Source organism: Schistocerca nitens, chromosome 3 (genome assembly GCF_023898315.1).
Source record: "Schistocerca nitens isolate TAMUIC-IGC-003100 chromosome 3, iqSchNite1.1, whole genome shotgun sequence".
Classification (NCBI taxonomy): Eukaryota; Metazoa; Arthropoda; class Insecta; order Orthoptera; family Acrididae; genus Schistocerca; species Schistocerca nitens.
Window position 1 is genome coordinate 899,200,938 of NC_064616.1, and position 20,644 is coordinate 899,221,581.

Here is a 20,644-nt window from a genome sequence, read left to right on the forward strand (position 1 = left end):
TTTCCATTCGTCTGTAAAGAATTCGCGTTAGTATTTTGCAGCTGTGACTTATTAAACTAATAGTTCGGTAATTTTCACATCTGCCAACACCTGCTTTCTTTGGGATTGGAATTATTATATTCTTCTTGAAGTCTGAGGGTATTTCGCCTGTCTCATACATCTTGCTCACCAGATGGTAGAGTTTTGTCATGACTGGCTCTCCCAAGGCCATCAGTAGTTCTAATGGAATGTTGTCTACTCCCGGGGCCTTGTTTCGACTCAGGTCTTTCAGTGCTCTGTCAAACTCTTCACGCAGTATCTTATCTCCCATTTCGTCTTCATCTACATCCTCTTCCATTTCCATAATATTGTCCTCAAGTACATCGCCCTTGTATAAACCCTCTATATACTCCTTCCACCTTTCTGCCTTCCCTTCTTTGCTTAGAACTGGGTTGCCATCTGAGCTCTTGATATTCATACAAGTGGTTCTCTTCTCTCCAAAGGTCTCTTTAATTTTCCTGTAGGCAGTATCTATCTTACTCCTTGTGAGACAAGCCTCTACATCCTTACATTTGTCCTCTAGCCATCCCTGCTTAGCCATTTTGCACTTCCTGTCGATCTCATTTTTGAGACGTTTGTATTCCTTTTTGCCCGCTTCATTTACTGCATTTTTATATTTTCTCCTTTCATCAATTAAATTCAATATTTCTTCTGTTACCCAAGGATTTCTATTAGCCCTCGTCTTTTTACCTACTTGATCGTCTGCTGCCTTCACTACGTCATCCCTCAGAGCTACCCATTCTTCTTCTACTGTATTTCTTTCCCCCATTCCTGTCAATTGTTCCCTTATGCTCTCCCTGAAACTCTGTACAACCTCTGGTTCTTTCAGTTTATCCAGGTCCCATCTCCTTAAATTCCCACCTTTTTGCAGTTTCTTCAGTTTAAATCTGCAGTTCATAACCAATAGATTGTGGTCAGAATCCACATCTGCCCCTGGAAATGTCTTACAATTTAAAACCTGGTTCCTAAATCTCTGTCTTACCATTATATAATCTATCTGATACCTTTTAATATGAGGGATACCTAGCGACTGGAAAGAACTCAGGCCACTCCCGTTTTCAAGAAGTGTTGTAGGACAGATGCACACAATTATAGTACTATATCACTGACGTGTATTTTATGACCATATAGGATGACTTTTTCGAGAAAGAAAGTCTTCTTTATAAAAATCTGCATGGATTCCGCAGACAGAGAACTTGTGAAACTCAGCTCGCTCTGTTCCTTCATGATATCGAGAGCGCTGTAGACATGGGGTTTCAGGTTAATAGCGTTTTCGTTCACTTCAGGAAGGCACTTAACTGAACTGCCATTTACATTAACAAACATGCGAGCTTACCGAGCATTAGACCAGATTTGCGACTGGTTTCAAGACTTTTGTTGGAGATAGAAGTCAACACGTCACTCTTAACGGAACAAAATCGACAGATTTAACTTCAGGAGTAGCGCAAGGAAGTGAGATATATACAGTGTGATTTAGAATTCCTATTACACAGTTACGGATGTTGTAGAAGGAATTCAGAACAGCGATAGTTGATAATAAACCTATGTCCGTAAATGTGGCGTTTGGAAGATAAACGACTTTTATGAACGATGGAAGGGATTACACGTTGTCAGAGGTCGGTGTCTCGCGTCACGTGGTGTCTTGTGTGACGTCATGTCGCGTGTCATCAGAGAACAACCCAATGAACTGAAGCGCATGTACATCAGTGGCCACTGAGTAATCGAGAAAGACGGTGCATTACAGAATGGCAAAGTATACGTTTTTCGAGTAGACCGACATGTTGCTCATCTGCAGTGAAAGTGGACGAAATGGTCGATTAGCACACACGATTTCTGGGTCGTGCCCGTCCATCACATGCCATTTCTGTAAGATTGAAACAACGACTGCGGGGAAACCGGCACCTTCAAGGCTATTAGGGCCGATTGTGGTCGTGGCTGGACGCTCCACACCGTTGACGTGGAAGGGGAGGTCCTCCAAGTGGTCGACCAGAATCTGTCGACAATTAACCACAACGTCGCAGGTTGCGTAGATGTATCCCAGAGAAGCGTCTGGCGAGCTCTCCATGAACAGCAACTTCATACGTATCACGTGCGGAGGATGCAGACATTGGGTCCAGCTGATTTTGCGCCACGTTCCGTTAGCCCCTTCACCACACATTCGGGGACGGATGGATAAGTAGCGATGGACCGATTCTTTGGCCACCACGATTTTCCGATTTAACACCTCTGGATTTTTTTGCTGTGGTGCTACACCGAGAGTATTGCTTACGAGACCCCTGTGGAGTCATAGGTCGGTATGTGTGTGTGTGTGTGTGTGTGTGTGTGTGTGTGTGTGTGTGTGTGTGTGTGTGAACATTGTTCGCTGGTTCACTTTGTGCAACGAAACTCGTGGTCTCCATTTCGAGGATATGTTGTAGTTCACGGTGGTACGAGTTGGTTGATGGACGTGCAACGTATCTATTGTTGTTCTTTCAGTCATTTATCTTCCAAACGGCACATTTCCGAACTTGGGCTTATTACCAGTTATCGCAGTCTTGAGACATCTCTTTAACATCTATAACTGTGTGATAGGATTTCTGAATCACCCTGTATTAATGATCTTCTACAGTGCTTCCCAACAGGTGGTCCGCGGACCCCCAGGGTCCGTGAGCTATGCCAGAGGGGTCCGGAAGATGCTATTAGAATAAAAATATATTAAATATATTTCGTATGATAACAGATTTTTTGTTTTGGCCACTCAATATTTTTTCAATAATGAATATGTCAATGTTTTTTTTCTAAGTACCAAAACTAGAAAACGTATTAAAAGACTCTTGATTTGGCATTTTTAGGTACTTGATACTGTGATATGACAAGGTACCAATCCTGCTCGATGAGGGGGTCCTCAAGAAAATTTTGTTGGGAACCCCTGATCTAGTAGATACGGTCGGAAGCTCCATAAGGCTGTTAGTAGATGATACGGTTTTGTATAAGGATGTAGCAACGTCAGAAGACTGCAGCGATTTGTAGGAATCATTGATGAAATGTGCAGGGACTCGCAGTTGACCCTGAACATAAATAAATGTAACATATTGCGCATACGTAGGAGAAGAAATCCCACTACTGTACAATCTCACTAGATCACAAATTACTAGAAAAGATAACTCCAGTAAAATATCTAGAATTAACCATCCGAAGTGACCTTAAGTGAAAGACAACACAAAACAAATTGGAGGAAAAGCAGATGCCAGGCTGAGACTCATAGGAAGAATCTTGAGAAACTTTAATTCATGCACGAAAGAAGTGGCTTATCAAACACTTGTTCGATGCGTTCTTGAGTATTGTTTATCTGTCTGGGACCCGTATCGGATTGAATGAATAGAAGAGAGAGACAAGATCAAACGAAGAGCAGCACGTTTCGTTACAGGATAGATAGCCGTACTGAGATACGGAGATGCTCAACAAATTCCAATGGTAGACGCTACGAGATAGTTGGTGTGCATCATGGAGAAGTTTACAAGTGAAATTCCGAAATAGTACATTACGGGAAGAGTCAGACAGCATATTACTTCCTCCCACATACGCCTCGCGAAATGACCACAACGAGAAAATTCGAGAAATTAGAGCAAATACAGAGGTTACCGCCGTCATTCTTCCTACGCGCCATTCGCGAATGGAACGGTGCAGGGGAGATCAGTAGTACCAGAAGTACCCTCCGCCACTCACCGTCAGATGGCTTGTGGAGTGTTTAAGTAGACGTAGTTTATCAAGAGCTAGACGTTCTGTCGAATGTTCATTTCGCTTTTTAGCAAGGAATGCAGCGGCCAGTAGGCATGTGTGTAGAATTTTTTGACATTATATAATTACGTGTTGTGTACTTAACTATTTTGTGAGGATATTCGCAAGTCAAAGTTTGAGGACACTTTGACATGTCTGTGACAAGTATGTTTGCATGCGGAACTAAGGGCAGCACAAGTAGAAAAGTTGTCTGAGACCACTTTCCAGTATATTTCTCTTCTAGTTATGGGTCAGTGCCTTGACAAAGCACGAACTTGAAGACAAACTTGCTTGTAGATATGAGTTAAGTAAAAGTAATTTTTCGAGTTTTATGCATATCAACTGTATTTCTTTCTTCCAGTTCCATTGAAACAAACTCCTCCAGTAAGTGCTACGGTAATTTCTAGCCACCACTCCGATCTCATACCCCTGTTTTATGGTCTGAGCAATTTACTCTGAGGTGACAGAAGTCATGGGATACCTCCTGATATTGTGTCTGATCTCTTTTTGCCCGGCGTAGTGCAGCAGCTCGACGTGGCAGGGACTCAACTAGTCATTGGAGGACCTCTACAGAAATATTGAGCCATGCTGCGTCTATATTGTGAATGTGTCGGAACTTATGCTACAAAAGTTGCATCTAACCTAAAAAGCAAGAGGAAAACACGTCAGAATGTAATATAGCAGCATATAATATCTTTCATATAATACGTTTATTGTATGTATAAAAAGAAACATGTGTTCAGGCCACTGATGATGCTTCCCAAATAAAAGAAGCGAAACGCGTATGGCAATAAACAAACTGCCTTCATTTAGTTGCATAGACGATACATACCTCCACGAATTTAGAGCAACTAAGGGAAAGATGGAAAACAGATAAAAATGACGATTTCAGGCTGTGTTGCATGTCTGTTATCAATGACAACTCTGTGCAAACGTTGCTGCTCTCGGTCGTTAACTGAAGGCCGTCGGCTTCTGCGTTGTCTGTGGTGTCAGGTAATGCCTGAAATTTAGTATTCTCGGTACACTCTTGACACTGTGGACTTCGGAATATTGAATTCCCTAAAGATTTGCAAAATGGAACCTAACATGCGTCTAGCTCCAACTACCATTCCGCGTTTAAAGTCTGTTAATTCCCGTTGTGCACCCATAATCATGTTGGAAACCTTGTCACGTGAATCACCTGAGTACAAATGACGGCTCCACCAATGCACCGCCCTTTTATACCTTGTGTATGCGATACTACCGTCATTTGTTCAAAATGGTTCAAATGGCTCTGAGCACTATGGGACTTAACAGCTATGGTCATCAGTCCCGTAGAACTTAGAACTACTTAAACCTAACTAACCTAAGGACATCACACAACACCCAGTCATCACGAGGCAGAGAAAATACCTGAGCCCGCCGGGAATCGAACCCGGGCGCGGGAAGCGAGAACGCTACCGCACGACCACGAGCTGCGGACGTCATTTGTATACGAGCATATCGCTATCCCAATACTTTAGTGTATCTCAGTGTACATCATAAATACACAAATATTTTTATACCTTTGTAAAGTTGTGGTCTGGAGGGTGCGACGGACTAAACGCTGTGTGAAGATTTGCTTGTGTGGCCACTGGAGCAACTGGAGTTCGTGCAGAGAAATAGGTCGAGGCTCATTCTTCTGCATGGGATCTTGCGTTAGTATCAGTAAAAACTCACATTTGTATTTCATGTAGTGTTAATGCATTTTTTGGAAAATGAACACCAGGCTTCGACCCACCCCCCATCCCCATCCTCACCCTCTTACCTCCTTTCCCCGCCGGGTCATGTATGCGCTCTGCGTCGCCAATGATTAATCATATGCAGTGTGGGGGGTCGGTATAACTTTGTGAAGCACCCTGTAGTTAATACGTGCTGGCAGGTTAAAACTGTGTGCCGGACTGAGACTCGAACAAGGGACCTTTGCCTTTCGCGGGCCATTACTCTACCTAGCTATCCTAGCACGACACAGGGCCTGTCGTCAAAGCTTTACTTTTGCCATTACCTCGTCTCCTACCTTCCAAATTTCATCAACTTTATATCAGCGCAGTCTCCGCTGCAGACTGAAAATTTCATTCTGGAATCCCTGTAGTTAGTTCTTGTGACGTAGTGGGGTATATAGAGTTGGGGAATCATCTGCTCGCTCTTCAGTTTGCAGACGTGTGAAGGAGGGAAATGCATGAACACAATCCGGCGACATACCTTCCCTCGCGCTTGTACCCTCCACTGCTGCACCCTACACCCTGTTACACCCCTAGAACACAGTTTGCCCTTAATAAAACTTCTGTATTTAGAAGTGTTAAACACATTTAATATTTATTCTTAATCAATTTCATTTTACAGTGAACATTAATTTTATACTATTAAAAAGATATTTTTAATAACGTGCAATTTTTCCATCCCATGCAACGCGGACAAGAAAGACATGAAAAGTGACCTTTAAACCCTCCACCCTAACTCACACCCCACGGGTGAGGATTTTTAGTATTTTGTTCACGACACTCCCTCCTACCACTGTACAAAAATTTGTAAGTAAACAAATTTTTCTCCTAAGTTTTTTTTGGTGATTGAGTTGTTGCGATGACAGTCATCGCCTTGTAGAATGCAGTCTTCTATTTCGGGCTGCCAGTACGATCTCTTACGGACACCTGCGGATAAAACTGGCAACGATCATTCACGAACAACATAATACTCGAGCTTTTGCGAACAGTCGCTTGTCGCAAACCATATTACAGTATCTTCAGTCACTCCGTATTTATTTGTGGTTATCAGCTGCCGTGATGCTGTTGTTAAGTAGTGTTGTGCAACATTCTCTCTCGGCAATAGGCATTGTATGGGAGAACACTTTACCCTGAAGAGCGTCACACTCCCGTTATAGTGTTCGAAGGAGGACGAAAGGTCGTCCTTGGTGAATCTGGTTTGTCGTATCAGAAAATAACAACCCCTTTGGAGCGTAATACCACCACACCTTGTTTGTGTGCGGGAGAGACTGGACAGGGGGTGTGGGGCGACACGCAAAGAAATAGCTGAGTTGTAAACGTGACTTTCGCTTGCTAAGAAAAGACCGTAGAGTTCCATCTCTAGTGATAGCACAATGACAGTTAGAAAACTGCTGAAGTTGTACCACCGTCTGCTTCCACGTCACGCCATTGTCTGGCGTATAGAATATCCATGCTATTTTACTGTACAATGTTTTTGCCACTGCATGACGTGGCGTGACAATTTGGAAGCTATTTCATGCGTGTGACTTTCCGGCAGTCTAACAAAAATGAGTCTTCCGACCTGTTTATGAGTAATACGTTACATTTGTTTAAGGGTCAGCTGCAATTCTTCCGCACCAAGTGCTTGTACTTTGAAAGTCTTCCCGCATTTCACTCTAATTTTCTGTAGCTGCGACTACCGGTAACACCAACATCTGCGAACAGCCACTTGGAGATTCCGATTTTATCCTCTATGTCATTTATACAAAGTAATAATCAGGCGTTCCCCAAGGTAGTGTTACAGGCCCTTTGCTGTTCCTTATCTATATAAACGATTTGGGAGACAATCTGAGCAGCCTTCTTCGGTTGTTTGCAGATGACGCTGTCGTTTATCGCCTTGCAAAGTCATCAGAAGATTAAACCAAATTGCAAAACGATTTAGGAAAGATATCTGTATAGTGCGAAAATTGGCAATTGACCATAAAGAATTAAAAGTGTGAGTTCATCCACATCAGTGCTAAAAGGAATCCGTTAAACTTTGGTTACACGATAAATTAGTCAACTCTAAAGGCCGTAAATTCAACTAAAGACCTAGTAATCACAATTTCGAACAACTTAAATTAGAAAGAACACAAAGAGAATGTTGTGCGGAATGCAAACCGAAGCCTGCGTTTTATTGGGAGAACGCTTAGAAAATGTTATAGATCTACTAAAAAGATTGACTACACTACGATTGTCCGTCCGTCTGCTGCATGGTTTGGGATCCTTAACAGATAGGATTAAAGGAGTATATCGAGAAAGCAGCACGTTTTGTATTACCGTGAAATAGGGGAGAGAGAGTCACTGAAATGATACAGGATTTGGGGTGGACATCGTTAAAAGAAACGCATTTTTCATTGCGGCGGAATCGTTTCACGAAATTTCAATCACCAACTTTCTTTTACGAATGCAAAAATATTATATTGACGCCGACCTACATAGGGACACACGATCATCATAACAAAATAAGGGAAATCAGATCTCACACGGAAAGATATATGTGTTCGTTTTTTCCGCGCGCTGTTCGAGATTGGAATGATAGAAAATTACTGTGAAAGTGGTTCGATGAAGCCTCTGCCAGGCAGTTAGGTGTTATTTTCGGAATATCGATGTAGATTCACCTCTGAAGGACATGAATCCTCCACCTTCAGTGCGGAACCACATTTACGTTCGACTTCCTGTGGGAATCTCAAAGTAGCGAGCATGCAGGACATGGACAGGGAATGCAGATAGATGGCGCTTGGTGGGAGTGTAGGTCGGCCAAGAGGCGTACCGAGATAGTCGGCGCAATTGCGATAAACGCTGTGTCCGGATGACGCAGTGGCAACTGTCTAGTTAATAGGAGATCCCGGGTCGGATCCCGAGCCGGCACACATTTTCACTTGTCGCCGCTGATTCCATATAAGGTCCCGATGCATCTGACATCAACAATTCCGCCCCCCTCCCCCTTTCCTGTCTCCCTCTCCACCTTAAATTTGCATAATATGTACCACAGCTGCGGATTCCATGTGGTGAACACCACGCATTCATTTATCAGTTATCTCAGTCCGAATTATTTCGCATTCATATTAGGTATTAGTCTCACTAGCTATTATTGTATTCACACCCTGGGTGTGAAGCATATCTTTGTGATATACATTCCAATTGGAATTTAAAGTTTCGTTGCTATTCACTCCTGGCTTCAGCCAGCTTTCTGATCCTAGTACTATGCAAGGATTTTGAGCGAGGCTATTTCCGGAAGCTTTCGGATGACGTACTTGCAGTTAACTCACAGGACACTGCATTAACGTTTCCTTTCTCCGAACGACAATGTCTTGTAAATCCCTCGATTTTGCACCAAGTCTTCTCATTATCAGCTGTACATTTTGAAGTCAGGTCGTTGGGGGTTGTTCTCTTTATTTTTTTAACACTTCATTGTGTGTTACTTTTTCTTTTCTTGAAATTCTTGCTAATCTTCTCCAGAAGCCCATCTCTAATACTTTCAGCTTAATTAATATGTTTCTGATTAATTGTCCAGGTCTCTGCTTCATGCAAGACAGTACTCTGATGTCGACTTGTATATGATTACTTTATCTCTATTTATCCTATTCCTGCTCCGTGAGATAGGACTGAGATTCGCATTACTTTCCTGCAATTACTACCACTCGTTTCCCAGGTAGCAAAAATTAATGATCTTTTCATTTTGCTCCAATCTATGTACAGTTCATGTACATCATAGATAAAATATTCCGTTACGTGATAATTAATCTTCAGACCAAAGTTTTTGTATTCTGTTGCCGACTAATTACGTAAGTAACTCCCATCCTTATAATTTGTATGTTGTGCTGCGACGACTTGGTCAGCAGCAAATAGTAAATGATATGTAGATACGCTCGGCGTATAATTTCTCTATCCCATTCTCTTATATTTGCGAGACCATGTCCCAAGGCTAACATGTATCTAAATTGTAATTAATGTTGTCTGAGGGCAGCCTTGGAATAGGCCATAGCTTATTATAAATTTCTGCGAAAGTGTACTGCCGATTTTAGCTTGGCATGTGTTCTCTAGTTACATATTTCTTGTATTATTTTAATCAAGGGATCCTCTCTGTTTGCCAAATATAATACTTTCCAAAGTAGGTTCCTTGGAATAGTATCATACGCTTTTTCTAAATTAATGAAAACTAATATAATATTTTTTTGACTTTTCTCTGTATTTTTCCAAAATTTGTTGTCATTTGAAAATGGGGTTTATACTGATCTGCCAGCTTTGAGAATACATTGTTCTTCTTGAGTTCTAAGATTAGCTTGCAGTCTGTATTTTATTACTTTTCCAAAAAAATTCAATAATGAGTTTGCAACATAAATTCCTCGACTATATTTTGCTGTCCCCTTTCGTAAATATGGCAGTGATATAACTTAGCTTCATCTCCTTAGGTATTAGATCACTGTGTAACACTTTGTTGCTTAGTCGCGTTGTTAGTGTACGTTTAAAAAATGTACTTGCTACTTTAGGAGCCACTTCCTCAGTGCAATGCGTGCGTGACCTGTTAAGGTCGAGAAATCCGGATCCAAGATCTTTACAGATTCGTCTGATCCTTCGTTTAAGCCCTCCCCTTTGCTCCAAACCAGAGGAAACGATCGGTTCTGGGAACGAAGCTGCAGCTCAGTTTCTGCTCCACGTGTGAGGCTAACTGTTTTCAATAATTCATATGCATAGTTTTGAACCTAAAGGCCTGCGACACTTTGTATTTATTAGATATATGTTCGAGCCACTCAGACTGGCAACACGAATGTGCATTTCGTGGAACTGTTTCAGCGTCACGATCGGCCTCATCTTAATACAGCCGTCAGGCGTAATAACATGAGACTTGGGGGTGCGCTGATGACAGAAGGCATGAGTCACATTTCAGTGGTGTCGGTGGAGCCTATCGGCAGGACGGGTTTCACTAGACATGGCCTACACCTCAACAGGTATGGGAAGGGGAGGTTGGCAAAACTTATAGGTGACAGCATAGGTGGGGGTGGTGGGATCACACATGGGAAAATTCCGGTAGTTGTGGGTGTTAGAGCTGTACCTTTTTTAGATTGAAGTTAGCTGATAGGTATTCCTGCTTAAGGGAAGTCTCTCTAACAAAGAAACAACTTTCTACAAAGCTTGGGTATCCGATTAATGAGGGAATTAGTATATTTCATCAAAATATACAAGGTATTAGAGATAAAGTTAGTGAACTGCTTATAGATGTTGACTCTGAAATTATTGGTATATCTGAACACTTCTTAAATAAGGAGATAATTCAGAGGCTTCCTTTACCAGGATACAGGTTGGCTGGCAGCTTTTCTAGGAGCTCTTTGCGGTGTGGGGGAGTAGCCATGTATGTGAAAAACGGTATCCCATTTGAGTCAATTGATGTTTCAAAGTACTGCACTGAAAAGGTGTTTGAATGTTGTGCAGGTGTGGTTAAATTTAGTGGAGCTAAACTTCTTACTGTTGTTATTTATAGATCCCCAGACTCCGATTTCACAACATTTTTGCTAAAGCTAGAGGAGGTTCTTGGTTCACTTTATAGGAAATACAAAAAGTTAGTTATATGTGGTGACTTCAATATTAATTGTATAAGTGATTGTGCAAGGAAAAGGATGCTGGTAGATCTCCTTAATTCATATAATCTTATGCAAACCGTATTCTTTCCAACGAGAGTGCAAGGGAACAGTAGAACAACCATAGACAATATTTTTGTTCATTCGTCATTATTAGAAGGGCATTCTGTTAGCAAAAAGGTGAATGGCCTTTCAGATCATGATGCACAAATTTTAAGTCTAAAAGATTTTTGTGCTGCAACACATGTTAAATATAGTTACCAACTTTTTAGGAAAGCTGATCCAGTTGCTGTACAGACTTTTGTAAACCTTATCAAGGAACAAGAGTGGCAAGATGTTTATAGTGCTGATACAGTAGACGATAAATATAATGCTTTCCTCAAGACTTTTCTCGTGCTCTTTGAAAGTTGCTTTCCGTTAGAACGTTCAAAACAGGGCCCGCATCTCGTGGTCGTGCGGTAGCGTTCTCGCTTCCCACGCCCGGGTTCCCGGGTTCGATTCCCGGCGGGGTCAGGGATTTTCTCTGCCTCGTGATGGCTGGGTGTTGTGTGCTGTCCTTAGGTTAGTTAGGTTTAAGTAGTTCTAAGTTCTAGGGGACTTATGACCACAGCAGTTGAGTCCCATAGTGCTCAGAGCCATTTTCGTTCAAAACAGGGTACTAGCACAAACAGGCAGCCTGGGTGGTTGACTAATGGGATAAGAATATCTTGTAGAACAAAGTGGCAATTATATCAAAACGTTAGAAACAGTCAAAATCTAAATGCAGCAGCCCATTACAAACAGTATTGTAAGGTGCTTAAAAAAGTTATTAGGAAGGCAAAAAGTATGTGGTATGCAGATAGAATAGCTAAGTCTCAGGATAAAATTAAAACCATATGGTCAGTCGTAAAGGAAGTGGCTGGTCTGCAGAGACAGGTCGAGAATATAGAATCAGTGCGTAGTGGGGATGTCCGTGTTACTGATAAGTCGCATATATGTACAGTACTTAACAATCACTTTCTGAATATAGCAGGTGAACTAAATAGAAACCTAGTCCCAACAGGGAATCATATAGCGCTCTTAGAAAAAAGTGTTCCGAGACTGTTACCTGAAATGCTCCTCCATGATACTGACAAGAGGGAGATTGAGTTAATAATTAAATCACTAAAGACCAAGAACTCTCATGGATATGACGGGGTATCTAGCAGAATACTGAAGTATTGTTCTGCGTATGTTAGCCCAGTACTTAGCCATATCTGTAACTTTTCCTTTAGGAGTGGTCGGTTTCCTGACCGATTAAAGTACTCGGTAGTGAAGCCACTTTATAAAAAGGGAGACAGGGATAATGTTGACAACTATAGACCTATTTCTATGCCATCGGTGTTTGCTAAAGTTATCGAGAAGGTTGTATATACAAGGTTACTGGAGCATTTAAATTCACATAATTTGCTGTCAAATGTACAGTTTGGTTTTAGAAATGGCTTAACAACTGAAAATGCTATAGTCTCTTTTCTCTGTGAGGTTTTGGACGGATTAAATAAAAGGTTGCGAACGTTAGGTGTTTTCTTTGATTTAACGAAGGCTTTTGACTGTGTTGACCACAAAATATTACTGCAGAAGTTGGAACATTATGGAGTAAGGGGAGTAGCTTACAATTGGTTCGCCTCCTACTTTAAGAACAGAAAGCAGAAGGTAATCCTCCGCAATATTGAGAGTGGTAATGATGTTCAGTCCCAATGGGGCACTGTTAAATGGGGCGTTCCCCAAGGGTCGGTGCTGGGGCCACTGCTGTTTCTTATTTATATAAATGATATGCCTTCTAGTATTACAGGTGATTCAAAAATATTTCTGTTTGCTGATGACACCACCTTGGTAGTGAAGGATCTTGTGTGTAATATTGAAACATTATCAAATAATGTAGTTCATGATATAAGTTCGTGGCTTGTGGAAAATAATTTGATGCTAAATCACAGTAAGACTCAGTTTTTACAGTTTCTAACTCACAATTCAACAAGAACTGACATTTTAATCAGACAGAATGGGCATGTTATAAGCGAGACGGAACAGTTCAAGTTCCTAGGCGTATGGATAGATAGTAAGTTGTTGTGGAAAGCCCATGTTCAGGATCTTGTTCAGAAACTAAATGCCGCTTTATTTACCATTAGAACAGTATCTGAAATAAGTGACATTTCAACACGAAAAGTAGTATACTTCGCATATTTTCATACGCTTATGTCATATGGTATTATTTTTTGGGGTAATTCTCCTGATTCAAAAAGGGTATTTTTGGCTCAAAAACGAGCTGTTCGAGCTATGTATGGTGTAAGTTCGAAAACCTCTTGTCGACCCCTATTCAATAGCCTGGGAATTTTGACATTGCCCTCACAGTATGTATTTTCTTTAATGTCGTTTGTTGTTAGCAATATTAGCTTATTCCCAAGAGTTAGCAGCTTTCACTCAGTTAATACTAGGCAGAAATCAAATCTGCATGTGGATTGCACTTCCTTGACTCTTGTGCAGAAAGGAGTGCAGTATTCTGCTGCATCCATTTTCAATAAGCTACCACAAGAACTCAAAAACCTTAGCAGTAGCCCAAACACTTTTAAGTCTAAACTGAAGAGTTTCCTCATGGCTCACTCCTTCTATTCTGTCAAGGAGCTCCTGGAAGAGCTAAAAAATTAAGCAAATTCCAGTGTTACATTCTTGATTTTCTTTATTTAAACTAACGACTTGTCGCCTGAACATGTTTCTTATATTTCATTTCATTCTGTTTCTACAATCGTGTTATAATTTCATGTGTTGACCCGTTCCATGACCATGGAGACTTCTCCTAAATGTGGTCCCACGGAACAATAAATAAATAAATAAATAAGTATTTGACGATAGACTATTCTTGCTGGTTGAATGCTGTTAACGGTCGTGGGTGTCCACCGAACAGCAGATCCATTAAGCACATGATGCCAATCTGTTAGGAGCCACGCTGGTCCCTGCATATTAGCAGGCAAGTTGAGTCTCAAAGGCTCACTCACTGGATTTCTTTTTTTATCAGTAACTACAACTCTGAATTCCGTTTTGTTTATTTAGTTTTGTGTTTTCCTTTTTCTGACCGAAATTCTTACAGTTTTGAAGATGAAGCTAATATATAGGTACTGACGACCGTATTTTCGACTATGTTAAAGTGCTAGTCAAAAATAAAAGAAAACAATGGTAGTGCTCTGTTTACAAACTTAACCTGGTTGAAAGAATGATCGAAAGTATCCAGCAGACCACGTTATCTTCATCCTTTCTTTTGTCATCGCAGATTCATACGATTATTGCGTCTTTTGTCGCTGTACGATTGTCATCTGTAATGGAAGATATAAAAGCTGGAAGTGTGCAGTTGCCTCTGAAAATAGGGCTTTCCAAGCGCTTATTGATCCTTGCTATCGCTTTTACTGCGAACTACAGGCGCACACTTCCGACGGACTGAACCGTTCGAAAGATCAGCTGCGTGTCCACCTGTTTGCTGGGGTGTGAGTCCCCTTGTTCTACGTGCAGACTCTCAGACCGCTGTATCTCGGTCTCGGAACTTCTTGTTCACAGCGGTACGGGTCGTTGGACAGGTTTGTGGTGGCCACAGTCGCTTGAATGGTGACGCGCGATCAGACATCGTAACATAAATCTCTTAAACGCTCTTATATTCGCTCACGTACTGGCTTATTTCCGTTTAAGAATGTTATTAATGGACGATAACTTTTCGATAACCGTATAAGTAGTGGTAATCTCAAAAACGGGTAACGTAGATACGTCAGCTCCAATAATTTAATCTGCCTTTTTTCATTATCGGAGAACATTCGCATTTTGCTTGTACGCGATCGTGTGTAACAAACTGTTTGGAACGAAAGAATATGTTGATATTGCGGTCTTCTGTCCGAAGACTATTTGATACCGCTCTCTAAGGTAGTCTGTCCTGTACAAGCACGTCATCGCTGCGTAACTATTGCAGCCTACATCCATTTGAACCTGCTTGTTGTAGTCAAGCCTTGGCATCCCTCTACAATTTTTATCTACCACATATCATTCCGTTACCCAGTTGACTATCGTTGATTTCATACTTTGAGATTTCTCCTTTCTTTTAGTCAAGTTGTGCCACAAATTTCATTCTTTCCCAATTCTATTCGGTACCTCTTCATTAGTTATCAAATCTACCCATACATTATTCAGCATTCTCCTGTTGCACAACATTTGAGTAGTTTCTATACTCTTTGTGTGAAGTGTTTCATGCCCATGTTTCACTTCAGTTCAAGGACACACCCCAAAAAAATACCCTCAGCGAAGACTTCCTGACATTTACCTTTCATTACCCTTGTTTTACTTATGTTGCTGTTCATATTACAACCTCTTTTCAGGACACTATGCATTCCATTCAACTGCTCTTCTGAGTTCTTTGCCGTCTCTGACAGGATTACAGTGTTATCGGCAGATCTCAAAAGTTTTTATTTCTTCTTCATGAACTTTCCCAAATTTCTCCTTGGTTTCTTTCAGAACTTACTCAATGTAAAGATTGAATAACATCAAGGAATTCTATAACCTCTCACTTCCTTCTCAACTAAAGCTTCTCTTCAATGCCCTTCTTCTCTTATAACTGTAGTCCGATTTCTGTACAAGTTGTAGATAAGGTTTCAATCCCTCTGTATCACTACCTTAGAATTTCAAAGAGTGTGTTCCAGTAAGTATTATCATAAGCTGTCTGGAAAACTACAAATACTGTAAATGTAAACTCACAGGTTAGTACTGTTTCGTGTGTTTGACACTTCTCCGAAACTGAAACTGATTTTCCCAGAGATTGGCTTCTATCAAGATTTCCATTCTTCTGTAAATAACTCGTGTCGGTATTTTGCAAGCATACGCTTCGATAATATGCGCAATTGTCAGAAATTGGAATTGAAATTATTGCATTCTTCTTGTAGTCTTAAGGTATTTCGCTGTCTCGTCTATCTTAATAACCACGTGGAATAGATATGTCTCGTCTGACTTTCGTAAGGATCTTAATAATCCTGATAGAATGTCCTTTACTCCAGGGACGTTGTTTGTCTTGCTGGGAAATATTTGTCGCAGTATCATTTCTTCCATTTCAATTTCATCCACTTCCTCTTTCTATAATATTGTCTTCAAGTTTGTTTCCCTTATAAAGCCTTTTTGTTTGTTTCTTCCATCTTTCAGCTTTCCTTCATTATTTAATACTGACTTGGCGTCTGAGCTCTTAATACTGATGCAGGTGGTTCTATTTTCTCCAAAGCTCTCTGTAACTTTCCTATATGCGGCATCTATCTTTCCCATAATCGTGCATGCTTCTACAGCTTTCCATATCTCCTTTTGCCATTTTGCGCTTCCTGTCAGTATCGTTTTTAAAGGCCTCAGTTGGTCTATTTTTGTTGGTTCTCCTTTCGTCGGTTAAATTCAGTATCTCTTATTACCATGTTAGCCACTTTGCTGATAAACGAAAGCTACAGCATAACTATTCAAGTCCTACATGAAACAGCAGAAGAAATTTGTAATGAAGGTTTATTAACAAGCCAAGTGGAACAACCATAAACATAGTTATAAATAATTATAATACATTGACGGAAAAAATCATGACACCAAAGAATAACTAATGTAGAGTAGTTGAATTTCGGGAATACATTTGTCTCGGTAACATATTTGATTAACATTTCAAGATCACAGGTTAATGTAAGCTTGAGATAAGCCATTGCAAATGTGAAATGCTGTTACATTAATAAGTGGTGTAACCGTCAGAATGTTGAATGCAAGAATGCAAACATGCATGCGCTTTATTGCACAAGTGCTGGATGTCAGTTTGTGAGATGAAGTCCCGTGCCTGTTGCACTTGGTCGGTTAATGCTGTTTGTGGATGATGCTGGAGTTTTGTCTGATGATGTCCCATATGTGCTCGACTGGAGACAGATATGGTGATCGAACAGGCCAAGGCATTTGTCCACACTATGTAGACCATGTCGTGGTACAACAGCGGTATGTGGGCGAGCGTTATCAGGTTGGATAACAACACCTGGAATGCTGTACATGAATGGCAGCACATGAACCTCGAATCATCAGATTGACATATGTGCTCGTGCTGACATACGAAACCGCAACCTAGACAATAACTCCAAGTGTAGGTCCAGTGTGTCTAGCACGCCGACATGTTGGTCGCAGGCTCTGAGTTGGCCTCCTCCTAACCAACACACGACCATCACTGGCACCGAGTCAGAAACGGTTTTCATCAGAAAATAACAACAGACCTCCATCTTGCCTTTCAATGAGCTCTCGCTTGACACCACTGAAGTAGCAAATGGCGGTGGTTTGGGGTCAGTGGAATGCACGCTACAGGTCTTCTGTCTCGAAGCTGTCCTTGAAGTAATCGATTGGTAACAGTTCGTTGTATCATTGTGGTGCAAAATGCTGCTGCGGATGCAGTACTATGCGCCTGAGCCATACGCCGAACGTAATGGTCTTCCCACTCTATAGTCCAACGTGGCCGTACGGAAGCCGGTCTTCTTGCGACCGTACTTTCTCGTGACCATTTCTTCCAGCAGTCATGTACAGTGGCTACATTCCTGCCAAGACTTTTTGCAATATCGCAAAATGAATATCCACCTTCTTGTAGCCTTATTACACGACCTCGTTTAAACTCGGTGAGGTATTAACAATGACGTGTTCGTCGCCTTAAAGACATTCTTAACTAACATCAACTAACCACGTCCAATCTCAAAGGTAACTGACGCTCTCGACCGTTACAGCGTGTTTTTAAAGCAAACCTGATGTGCATGCTCATAACGGTGCAGCTAGCGTCACTCTTATGCGACTGGCGCGAAATGTGAATAGACATCATCTTTCAGATGTAGAAACACGCCTACCAACTTTGTGCCTGTTGCACAACTCCTCGTTGGTGTTCTTATTTTTTTTCCGTCAGTGTATTCAGTTTAAGTAAGGGAAGCTGTAAAGACTTCGCTCTCAGAAATACAGTCATATCTAAAAAAAAAAGAGCGAAATCGTGCGACCACATGTAAGCAAGCTCATTTTTTTCCTAATCACGTGGTTAAGAAATTTAAAGAGAATTGAGTTTCTGTCCCCGTCTTCTATTGTACATACATGCGGCGAAGGTGGATGAAAGTTAGAGAATGGGTTTCTCTGTATAATTGATAACTCAGAGACGGTGTTCTGTCTCGACTGGATAAGAATGGGAATGACTTCGCACTATTTACGAATGTATCATCTCATCACTCATAAGTGATCGAAGAAAACCAAAGAGGAGTCGAGTCAGGAAGTTGGACTGGAGATTAGGACTCAGTACATCCAGAATGTTAGTGGAGCATCTTAGCTGATGCTCCAGCTCGTTCGGTAGGAAAATTTACAATTTAGCGTACCGTCAGCATTGAGATCATTAGAGACAGACGAAGGAAGCAGTTGACAGAGGCCTAGCTGTTAGATCATACCGCAGTCCCATTAAATACGACACAAAATCTCAGCTGTGTATAATTTGTCAAGTCGAGTGGAGATTTCATTCCCACTATCTGGTCACACACATACCGTGAATCTGTCTCATTCATGTTTGGCACTGCAATGGAATTTCTCTCAGCCTTGAAATGTTGGGTTGGGTTGATTTGGGAGGAAGAGACCAAACAGCGAGGTCATCGGTCTCATCGAACTAGAGAAGGATGGGGAAGAAAGTCGGCCGTGCCGTGTCAAAGAAAGCATCCCGGCATTTGCCTGAAGCGATTTAGGGAAATTACGGAAAACTTAAATCAGGATGGCCGGAATCGGGATTGAACCGTCGTCCTCCCGAATGCGAGTCCAGTGTCAAACCACTGCGCCACATCGCTCGATCCTCGAAATGTCGTAAACACACGCATGCACGCGCGTGCTTGTCAAGGCACACCAACGGCATCTACTTCCGTTGCTGATGAGACGGAATCTGCACGAAAGTGAAAAGCAATGAGGTGGAGTATCGAAAGAGGAAAGTAGCAATGAGTGTTTACTACTCGCCGTCTACGAATTCAACAACGTATAACTTTACACGTTTTCAGTGCGCGTTACATGTGGACTGCTGATAGTAGTTATGATAACCATTCTAATAGGTTAAGTAAGACTTGTGCAATAATTTTATAGGTTCCTCCAAATTGTTGATCGACCTCATCAAGACCAACTGCTGAGATCGTTCTTATTCAAAATGCAAGAGCTTGCTGGCATACTGATGTTTTGCACTCTTCTTTCCATGGAATTCAGTCTCCTGGAAGACAGTGGTGTACAGTACGTTTTTAACCAATTTAATTGTACTTGTAAAGACCATAATCTTCGTAGCTTTATCGTTGCAGGCTATGAGCAATGCTCAGTGGTTAAGATACTGGATTCTTATTGGAGAGGGGAGAACTTCAAATCCCTGTCCGACCCTGTTCATTTAGGTTTTATGTGGTTTTCCTGCACCATTTACGGTGACTGGCAGGCTGTTCCCTACAGGACTGTCACGTCTGATTTCTTCTTCCATTTATGTCCTTCAAAGCTGGTTCCGTCTCTAAAGACCACATCGTCCTCAGGACATTAAACAAATATTCATTATAACGATCCGAGAACAGTGTAGTCGAGAAAAGATGTAACGTATCTTTGCATTCGTGTTGTAACAGAGATGATTAGCTTGTCATATATACAATCTACAAGAAGTCTTTATATTATTTAGTGCGGCATTTAGATGGAGTTTTTAACCGACTTGTGAATGTCGATGCTGTAAATAGAGTTGTTTTACATGTTAATGTCAATGTTTGGTAATTTGAACTGACAAAAAAGGAAACATGTTGGTGTAGAACAGGAGCCAGCAGGAATCCTGCTCGTGTGAAGTGCACTTGCACGGTAGTAGGTAACTGTGAGCGGCATGCACACAGGGTAGGCCAACCGTCTGCTTCTCTCCACCCCCTCCACACGCTTCCCCCACCATCACCGCGCTTTCTTCATCTGTAATTCGTTAAATTTGTTATTTCTTAGCTTGCATTATTTAATGAGAAAGCAGGGTATAATACGACAGCTAAAAATAAATCATGGTTTCCAGTAGTATTACTTAAGAGCCATTTCATTTAATTATCACAAGCCGATTTTAAATGAGGCTGATGTCTGGTTTAAAATTTCTACATGAGATGGAAATGGAAATGGGAAATCGTGACGGCTAGCCGCACAAGGCATTGTGGTGATGCAGTGGCGAAAGTTTAAAATTTGTACCCGAACGGGTCTCGAACCCGGATTTACTGCATCTCGTGAGCGATTGTCTTAATCTCTTCGGCCATTCGGACACGGTCCGTGACTGAGTCAAACTTATCGCACGCTGCTTTGCTGCGTCCCTCGTCCATTAAACACTCTACTCGCAAACCGATTCCCGCCGAAGTTCGGTCTATATTTGCGCATTCGCACAGAAACAAACGTCCAGGAGCTTTTACTATCGTTTTCAGAAATGTATATACCTAAATTGTGTCTGTTCTGTTGGACATGTCCGCCAGGACAGACATCAGT

The 20,644-nt window shown here is 41.5% G+C and overlaps 1 protein-coding gene across 2 annotated transcripts in view; it reads left to right on the forward strand.

Annotated features, from left to right (window-relative positions):
* Positions 1-20,644, forward strand: part of LOC126248957 (talin-1) — a 288,246-nt gene that overhangs the window by 95,402 nt on the left and 172,200 nt on the right. The window lies entirely within an intron of this gene.